Source organism: Elephantulus edwardii, unplaced genomic scaffold (genome assembly GCF_000299155.1).
Source record: "Elephantulus edwardii isolate Elephantulus edwardi_28Jun2011 unplaced genomic scaffold, EleEdw1.0 scaffold00179, whole genome shotgun sequence".
NCBI classification, from domain to species: Eukaryota; Metazoa; Chordata; class Mammalia; order Macroscelidea; family Macroscelididae; genus Elephantulus; species Elephantulus edwardii.
In genome coordinates, this window is record NW_006399929.1 from 1,291,176 (window position 1) to 1,300,570 (window position 9,395).

General features: G+C 39.3%; 1 pseudogene; it reads right to left on the bottom strand.

Annotated features, from left to right (window-relative positions):
• LOC102856112 lies at nt 1–2,308 on the bottom strand (annotated as a pseudogene).
• Between the last annotated feature and the right edge of the window lie 7,087 nt (nt 2,309–9,395).

The following is a 9,395-nucleotide window of genomic DNA, read 5'->3' on the forward strand; positions in this document are numbered from 1 at the left end:
TTAACTGACTGCAATCTTGCTTTCTTCCAAGAAGGGAGGGAACTGGTGTTTGGAGACACCGTCCGTTGTACCTGTTTTCCCTTCATCAGCATTGATGCTGGACTGGGAGCCATCAGCCTTGGGGGCAGTAGGGTTGTTGACCACCGAGCTGGCCCCCAGGGACACAGGCAGGGTGGGGATGCCACCACTCTGGATGACTGAGATCTCATTGGTCTTCAAGGCGAGGCCACCGTTGAGCACGGTGTTGTACTGGTTCCATATGGCGGGGTCCATGTTCACAGCAGGCGCTCGGATCTCTTTGGGGAACACTTCGGGGACTCTCTTTCCATCAGTGCCCAGCAGAGCTGCAGTGTTCTCGATGGCCAGCTTCCTGCCACGCTGAGTGGTGCTGCTGTTCACACCGCGTTGTGTAGTGAACCTTGAGGTTGCCCTTGGTGGTGAAGGCGCGTGAACACACATTGCACACGAAAGGCTTCTCTCCCGTGTGCGTCCGGTCGTGGATCTGCAGCGCGCTGGCCAACGAGAAGTTCTTGCCGCAGCTTATGCAGTAATGCTGCTTGGCCTGTCGTCGGGGCTGTGCCACCAACAGGGGTGCCATGCCCGGGGACAGGCTCGAGGGCCCTACGAATGTGCCAGGAACTTCAACTTTGACGTAAGTTGGTTGGGTTCTGATTAATGATGGGACATTGCTCCGAGCTTCCATCTCGGCGCCCTCGGCAAGGCCTCCAGCCTCAGGGGACTTGGACCTGACGCTCTCCGCCTGGCTGTTCGCCGGGGAGATGACCTGGAAGGCCCGGCCTTCCCCCAGCGCCTCAGGACTTCGGCTCCGATACTCTGGGTCTTCCATCACTGAGGACGAATCATTTGTGAAGCTGTCACTCTCCACCGAGCTGTTGTCCCGGCTCCTCTGCCGCTGTAGGCCAAGGGGACCCTGAGCGGCCCTCCCAGGGGTATCCAGAGAGGACCCCAGCGTGGGTGAGGCCGAGTGATGCTTGGGGAGGGCCCCGCTGCCCTTGGAGCCACTGGGGCCCCCCTGAGGGCTGGCCGCGTCTACATCGTTGCTCTCCATGTCATCAAAGGAGCTGGCTCCTGTGCCGCCATTCTCACCCACCACGGGCTCGGCCCCCAAATAGTCACAGGGGGCCTCTGGCAGCGGCGTGTTGGGGATCTGGCCACCCATGTGCACGCGGATATGCTGCTGCAGCATGACGGCATTGGTGAACTTCTTCTGGCAGATGGGGCACGAGTGCTGGGTCCTGGCGGCCGTGTTGGCGCGGTGGACCCCCAGGCGCGTCTTCAGGTTGCCTTTGGTGGAGAAGGCGCGGTTGCAGATCTTACACTGGAAGGGCCTCTTGCCCGTGTGCGTGTGGTAATGCATCTTGAGGGAACTCTGGCAGCTCAAGACCCGGTGGCAGATGCGACACTCGTTGGGGTCGGAGGTGACCTTGTCGATGTTCTCCACCAACTGCTGTAACTTGAGGGTCTCCGACCCAGGCTCGGGGGTCCCACTCCCTGAGAAGCCACCGAGCCTGGGAGAATTCCAGATAGTCCCCACGCCTGGCAAAGGGGTGCCACCCTCACTTCCGAGAGAAGGCCCAGGTTGCAAGTCGCTGGGGAAGGGACCGCTCAGGAGCTCCTTGGGGTTAGTCCCTGATGGCAGAGTTTGAGGGAACCCTGCAGAGGGTGTCCCGGGCACAAAGACGGGCTTGCTGTCTACAGAGGCGCTGGCATTGTCGGCAGGGAAAGAGACGGCATGGAGCACCCCAGCACCTGGCACTACCTTGTCCTGGAAGTCGGCGAACAGCTGGGGGTTGGCCTTCACCTGGCGATGGCGATGGAAGTGCACCTTGAGGTTGCCCTTGGTGGTGAAGCGGTGGCCGCAGACAGGGCACACGAAGGGCCTCTCTCCGGTGTGAGAGTGCAGACTGATCTGCAGGGAATTGTCGGTGCCAAAAACCTTGCTACAGTACTTACACTTGTGCTTGGAGAGGACGGCTTCTTCATTGGGTTTCACGTCCACCTCTGGGGCGCTGTATTTTATTATTTTTTTGTGTGTGTGATCTGACTGGTACAGGAAGAGACTGCCCCTCCTCTAGCAGAGCATCTGGTGGATCTGAACCGCATACCTCTGGGACTGCGGTGCAGCTTTTGCCACTAGAGCTCCCCAGTATTTCTAGTTTTAAAAATTTAAGAAAATTCTTACTTGAAGTAATCATTGTGAAATAGGAAATATGTTTAGTAAATTATTAGATATCTACATTGAAAATTAGGAAAAATTTACTTACTACTCTTGCAACCCAGAACTCATTGTTTCGTATGAGTTTTGATAAAGATAAGAAGAGACATCATTCAGTTAAAAAAAAAAAAAAAAGGATTTACCATTTTGACCTTTGGAGTTAGCTGGCTTTTTCTTAGTGACATGTTTTTGAAATCCTTTTCCTCGGGGATTTTCCATATATTTTTTCTGGCATTCTTCAGCTGATCGAGAACCTACTGCCATAGCTACATGTGACCAGAAACCAGGTTTGTCCTTTGGAAGAGATGTAAAAGCACTATAGGGAAATAGAATAAAATAAAGAGTAAGACTACAAATCAATATAAATAACTCCCTGAGAAACTATCACTGAATCAATGACATTTACTAAGCTATTGCGGTCTTACCAAATCATTCTAGGTAATTACTTGGAAAGAAAATAAAATTCCCTTTACTCAATACCTTACTCTAGAGTTTTTAATTTAAAGAAGTCATATTTATCTAGTAGATACTATCTAATTTTTTGTATTATATTACACTAGAAAAATCATCCTTAGTCTTTCAACACTTTTTCCTGAAGTCTAACCAATGATTTGTTTTTTTAGGGAACTCTTAACATAACTATCTTTTTACAGTTTCTCAAATATTGTGGGTGATAAGTATAGTGGAAGCTTAATTTATTTGTTATATACTCCAGATTATAAATTCTTTATTCTACTATAAGTTATATATTTTAGATAAAATATTCTGATAAAAGGAAATAAAAAATCAGTATGAGGTAATTTCCACTTTAACAAATAATTATGTTCTAAAAGGTAACTTGTAAATGTTGTTACCTGCTGTTGGGATGCAACTCAAAGCCAATCCTCCAGCAAGTTTTCAGAGGCTGTAAATTGCCAGGAGGAGACTGGCCATTTTTCTGCTACAGTGCAGCTAGTGGATTTGAATTGTCTGCTCTGGCATGGCAGCACAATTCTTTAACCACTAGGCCAGCAGAGTTCTCCAGTACACATTTTATAGCCCTGATAATGGTACCAGCAATATTATTTCAATATTCCTTAGATCATTATCCACTCAATTATTTAGATCCGGTGCCACATGATTCTTAGGACATGGTTTACAGATTTGATATTATCTAAATATTTGCTATATTTAATCCAATATTCTTAATCTTTATAGCTCTCATATTGTACAACACAGTGTCTATCAGAACAGCCCCACAATTAGTGTCTTAACTCTTCCCTCAAAAAATCTTTCCAAAATCTACAACCATATGTATCTTTTTGATGCAACTTAAAAACAAAATGAAAACGCTAAACTCTTAATCATGACTTAGAAGGCAGGACATGCTCAAACTACTCCTGTTTTGATCTCATGTTCTTTCTCTAAAACTCATTATGCTGTAACGACAGTAATCTTAATGCTTCACATCGTAAATTTTTGTAACTTTAGGCCTCTTTATATTGCTCTGTTCCTAAATGTTCTTTCTTCAACCCCTTTATAAGTAAGACTAACACCATCTTATCATCAACCAAGAGTTTTTCTGATCACCCTACCTACAGTTTTCCATTTCAGTGTCAGAACTACCTCCTTCACAGCATGAAATAATTTAAAGTTATTTATATTTCTTGGTTTACCTCTGTATTTTCTATCTTCCCTAATAGGCCATATGCTCCTTAAAAGAAAGGAATTTATCTATTTCTTAATTGTAGTATCTTCAAATACTAAAAATAGCCACAGAGAAAGCATTCAATAAATAAATGGTGAATGAATTAATGAAAGTGTGGGTTATAAACAGAACTTTACTTCCATTTCTGCAATAACTGTGAAATCTTGGATATTAAACACTAAAAACTGATAGCTATACAGAAAGCATTTGTTAAATAAATGGTCAATGAATTAATCATAGTGTAGGATAAATAGAACTTTACTTCCATTTTTGCAGTAACTACAATCTTGGTCATATCACCTAATTTTTGAGACATTCTTTCTTCCCTGATAAACAAAAGGAGGTAAAACTATTAAACTAAAAATTTTAGTCAGCTTTTAAGGTTTTCAATATTAAATTATCAAATATTTCTTAAAATTGAGGAAACAAGAGAGAGCAGCATTTGGCTATTTCAAAATATTTAGTGAAAATGAAGTTACTTTCACTCTCCTCATTGTATTTTAGAGACGGCTGAAAAGTTAGAAGTTACGGATACGTTCAATCTATATTCTGTGTTCATAGTTTAATTTCTCATGCCTTTATTTTTTTGATGATATTGTCTATGTTAATGGTCTTTTAAATAATCCTTGAATGCTATTTTTGTTTTCACCTGTTTTTTTGGTTAATCTATTATAGATACTTTACCAGTTACTTACCAATGAAGTTTCTGCAACTCCTCCTCTTTCCATTCTTCATTCTGTGTTAAGCTATGTAAACATTCTGTAGGAGGTCTGTTCATCTTTTCAGATCCCATCCTCTTGTTAGTTGAAAACTCATTCCTCATACTAGGCTTCTCAACAGTGTCCTTAGCAGATGATCTAACTTTCTTTTGTTTGAGATAATATTCATTTTCACTCTCTTCAGTTTCAGGTTCTGAAATTCCTAGGCTATTCCTTGAGGTGTTTCTTGTGCTTCTTCTCAGGTGGACTCCTGTTTCCTTGGCACTTCCTACTCTGGCTTTCTTAACCCTAGCTTTCCTTTTAATTTTCTTTTCTGTTTTGCTCTCTTCACTAGACAAATCTGATGAAGACTGATGCTTATGAAATGATTTCGTTCCTTCATCTTCAGTATTCTTTAATCCTGATAATCTTGTATTGTTTCTAAAGTTACGAGTAGTCAGTCTTTTTTCAGGAATAGGTATTTTAATGTTCTGGTGGACAGTAAGTAAGTCGTCATTAGGATCTTCCTTATTTCTACTTTTATGATTGATGCTACAGTCAGACGTATTTTGTAAAGTACTTGTGGGCTTTCTGATGGGACTAGTCATCTTATTTAAGTCTGATTCACTTTCTTCTCGATGGTTTGGCACTGCATACTCTGTTACTGTTTTTATGGTATTAGATGACAGATTATATTTCATGCATTTTTGCTCTATTACTTTTTTGGATTTAAGTGGTGTTACTAAAATAAAAGCTTTCCTCTGATTGATAGCCAATTGTTTTCTTTCTTCATCTGAGAAAAACTGTTCTCTTAAGGTAAGAATATCAGTGGATATATTTGATTCTTCAGATCTTTCTTTAATTTCATAAAACAAAAGATTAAAACAAAAGATTAAAATCTTAAATTAGCTATAAACAAATAAGAAGAAAAAATATTCTCACAAATACAATAATTTATTTTTTCACAAACTCTAATGGGCATATTACTGTCTGTTACTCTTTCTGGAGCAATTTTATTTAGATTACTATCTTTGCATTTATAGCTATATTTAAGCATAGAGTGATACTGAAATATACCTAATCTCTACCTGGCCCTGTATATATTGTTCCACTCTTTTACGGAACTCACACTTGTACTGTATCTATCTATTGTCAATTTGTTTGACTGTTTCACACATTTTCTTGATTCTTAAGTTTTAATATTATTTATTCAGTCTACTCTCTAACCCACCAAGCCTTCAAATTTTGTTAGAATTCCCTTATCTGAATGAAAACTGCCCTTCAAGTTTCCAAGAATATTTTAAAATAATGTTACATTTGAAAAGGTGCCCTGCCTTAAAATTAGCTGAAAGTTATCTTTCAACTAAATTAGAAAGTCATGTGTAGCAAGAAATTTGTCTTCATATTTGGATTTCTTTTGGTGGGGTTAATATACAGTCTTTTACATATACAAAACAACTAACCAACCACACCTCAAACCTTTGCTGTTATGTGAATTCCAACTCATGGTGACTTTATTATATGGAGTTTTCTTGGCTTAAGTCTTTTCAAATGCAGATTACCAGGCCTTTCTTCATAGTGCCACTAGGTGGCAAAACTCCACACTCAGTGAACAGCCAAGTACAAATAATTTGTACCATATAGGAATATGCCTTTACACACCTGCTGTATGTTGTTTGTATGGCTGAGTTGAACAGATGTATAGCTGACCCTCCAGTAGGTTTTCAGAGGCAGTAAACAGCATGGGAAGAGACTACCTGTCTTTCTTTCCCTCATAAAGCACCACAGTGGATATGAATGGTGTGGCTTAGGGTTACAGCACAGCTCCTTATCAATAGGCCACCAGAACTCCCTAGTATATGCTAAATAAGTATTTGTAAACCCAACTATTTAGTAGAAAACTAAGAGAAATAAGACTACTAGTGTCACTAAACACTTATCAGGTACGGAATATATAAAAATTAAGGAAGGAGATAGGAAAAGTTAACCTTTAGCTACAAGTTTGATTCCATCCTCATTCCCCATGATATTAGAACATCTTTGCTGATTTCCCTAAAATTCCATGAAGCATCACAAAACAAAACAAAACAAACAAACAAACAAAAAAAGAACCTATACAAAAGAACTTGGAAATATCTAATATCTTGAGTTAATAGTTAGGGAAAATTCCCTGGGTGGTGCATAAGTGCTTAATAATAACCAAAAGGTTGGTGGCTCAAACAAACTAGAGGCCTGATTCCTTTTCCAAAGAGCAATTGCTATAGAGCAGTGCAACTCTGTATATATGAGGTTGTCAAGAGTTGGAACCAACTGGATGGAACTAAAAACAAGTTAGAAAGCAAATGAAATAGAACAAAATTCTTTAATTTGAAATTCTGGAAGCTAGAAACCAGAATAACTGAAATTTTAACTTTGAATGATCAAACTGATTATAAATGATTAAAAAATCATCATATTGAAGAATAACTTACACATTATGTATTTTACAAGATGAATGACAAAATGAGAGTTGATGGGCAATACTAATTAGTAACAATAAAAGAACTTCTTAAATTATAATTCATGGAGAAATGATACTATTGAAAAAAAAAAAACACTGAAACTTTCTGTAAGATTTTTTCACCAGTAACAAATACAAATATCTTCAAATCAGGAGAAAGTACTTTCTTCTATCTTTTGATTCAAATACGCAATTGTGAATTTGAAAAATGCCCATCCTAATTCTAACCAAAACATTTCTATTTAGAATGTTTTTATGAATTTTAATAATTTTCTTAAAAAAATTCAGTTATGTGAATAAAAAATGAAAATGAAGATATTTTAATTCAAAGCTACTGTGAATTTGGTAGTATTGTTTTCTTTCTTTTCTATTCCTTATAATATTTGTTAGTATTCAATTTTGTATCTTTCACTTATAAAAGTAATTTTTAAAAAATGGGCAATCACCTCTTTGAAAATCCACTGGAAGGTCAGCAGTTGAGTTAGTTCCAACCTAATGGCAATGAGTGAGTGACAGAAAAGGCTTTTTTTACATTCTTTTTTCCTTTGATATTCTAAAATGCTTGGTCTCAATCAACCTCTAAAGATGTACGTAAAAACATAAAAGATGATACTAATTTTATGTGACTTAACAGTCTTGAAATTTCCCTAAAGCATATTTACAGGGAGCTCTGGTTGCCCAGTGCTAAGAAGCTATACTGCAATCCCAAACACACACAGTTTTAATCCACCAGGTGCTCCAAGGAAGAAGGATGGGCAATCTCCTTCCATGTGATTTACTGCCTCTGAAAACCCACTGGAGACTGAGAAATGAGTAGGTTCTGGCTCCACAGTACACAGTAACAACATAATTTTTATAGGAAGCTCTGATGACGTAGTTGATATATAGAGTTGAGCTGCTAACCCAAAGGCCACAAGCCCTCTGGTGGTTCAAATCCACCAACAATTCTTTAGCAGAAAAGATGGACAATCTCCTTCTGTACTATTTTATATCTTTGGAAACCCAATGGAGCACCAGTTATAAATCAGTTGTGACTTCACAGCAATGATTCAGTGACAGCACATTTAAAAGAACTAATTTTTGTTGTCTAATTTTGTAACTTATCTAAAATAATTTAGGACCTACATTAAAGGACTACAGTTTATACGGTTTTCAAAGGCCTGTTAATTAGGAATTAGACGGCTCATCCTTGCTTCCTAGTAGTCATCTTAGTCAGGGAGCTCCACCAAAACCTATCCACCAAGGGTAACCTAAATGGTATTTAACACACCAGTGGCACAAAATTCAGTCTCACAGCAACCCCAAGTTTTCTCAGTACAGCAAACTGACAAATACTGTACCACTTAGAACAATGTTCTCCACAATTACAATTAACAACTAGGTCCAGGGCCTGAAGGCCCTTGGTCCTAATGAACTTTTAAATACAAAGGCCAGCCTACCAGGTCCTGATTGCTTAAACAAGAGGCTTTCAGCCCACAGCTGATGGGTAATAAAATCAGAAATAACCAATCAGCTTACCCTTGGATGTTAACAAAATCAGAAATGCCCAAACAGTTTACACCCAGCTTTTAAATAAATAAAAATCACACTGAGTCTTTGAGATGTGGTGTTGGAGAAGAGCACTGAATATCCTATGGGTCACCAAGAGAAAAGAAAGGACTTGGAGAGGGTGTTCTTTGGAGGGAAGAATGATGCAGCTTTGCCTGACATACTCCAGGCATGTAGCTAGGAGGAACTGTTCCTTGGAGAGGGACATGATGCTGGGAAGGGTGGAGGGTCAGTGAAGGATAGGAAGACGCTCAACTAGGTGGATTGACATGGTAACTGTTCCAATGGGCTCTTGTGCATCAGAAGTGTGAGGATGGCACAGTATAAAAAACAGGGTTCAGATCTTTTGTTCATAGGGTCACTATGAGTCTTACTTGCTGACACCTAACTAACTACATTAAAGGAAGTTAGCCTATTAAGTCTGGTGTTATGGATTATCTTATTATGCAAATCATCTTATATGAGGAACAAAAAAATGCCATTTATAACCATTAAAACAGTTTAAGCATTTTACATTTGGAAATAACATCACTTTCATTATACTAAAATATTTCAAATACCTGTTTAGTAGTATAAAGCCATTAAATAATTATTACCTTGCATCTGACTTTTAATTATCCTTTCATTTGGTCTTTCACAATTTTCAAGTTTCTCTGAAGTCAACTTTTTATGTTCTTTTTTCTCAATTAATTCCTGGCTAGATAAGTCATATCTCCCTCCATTTTG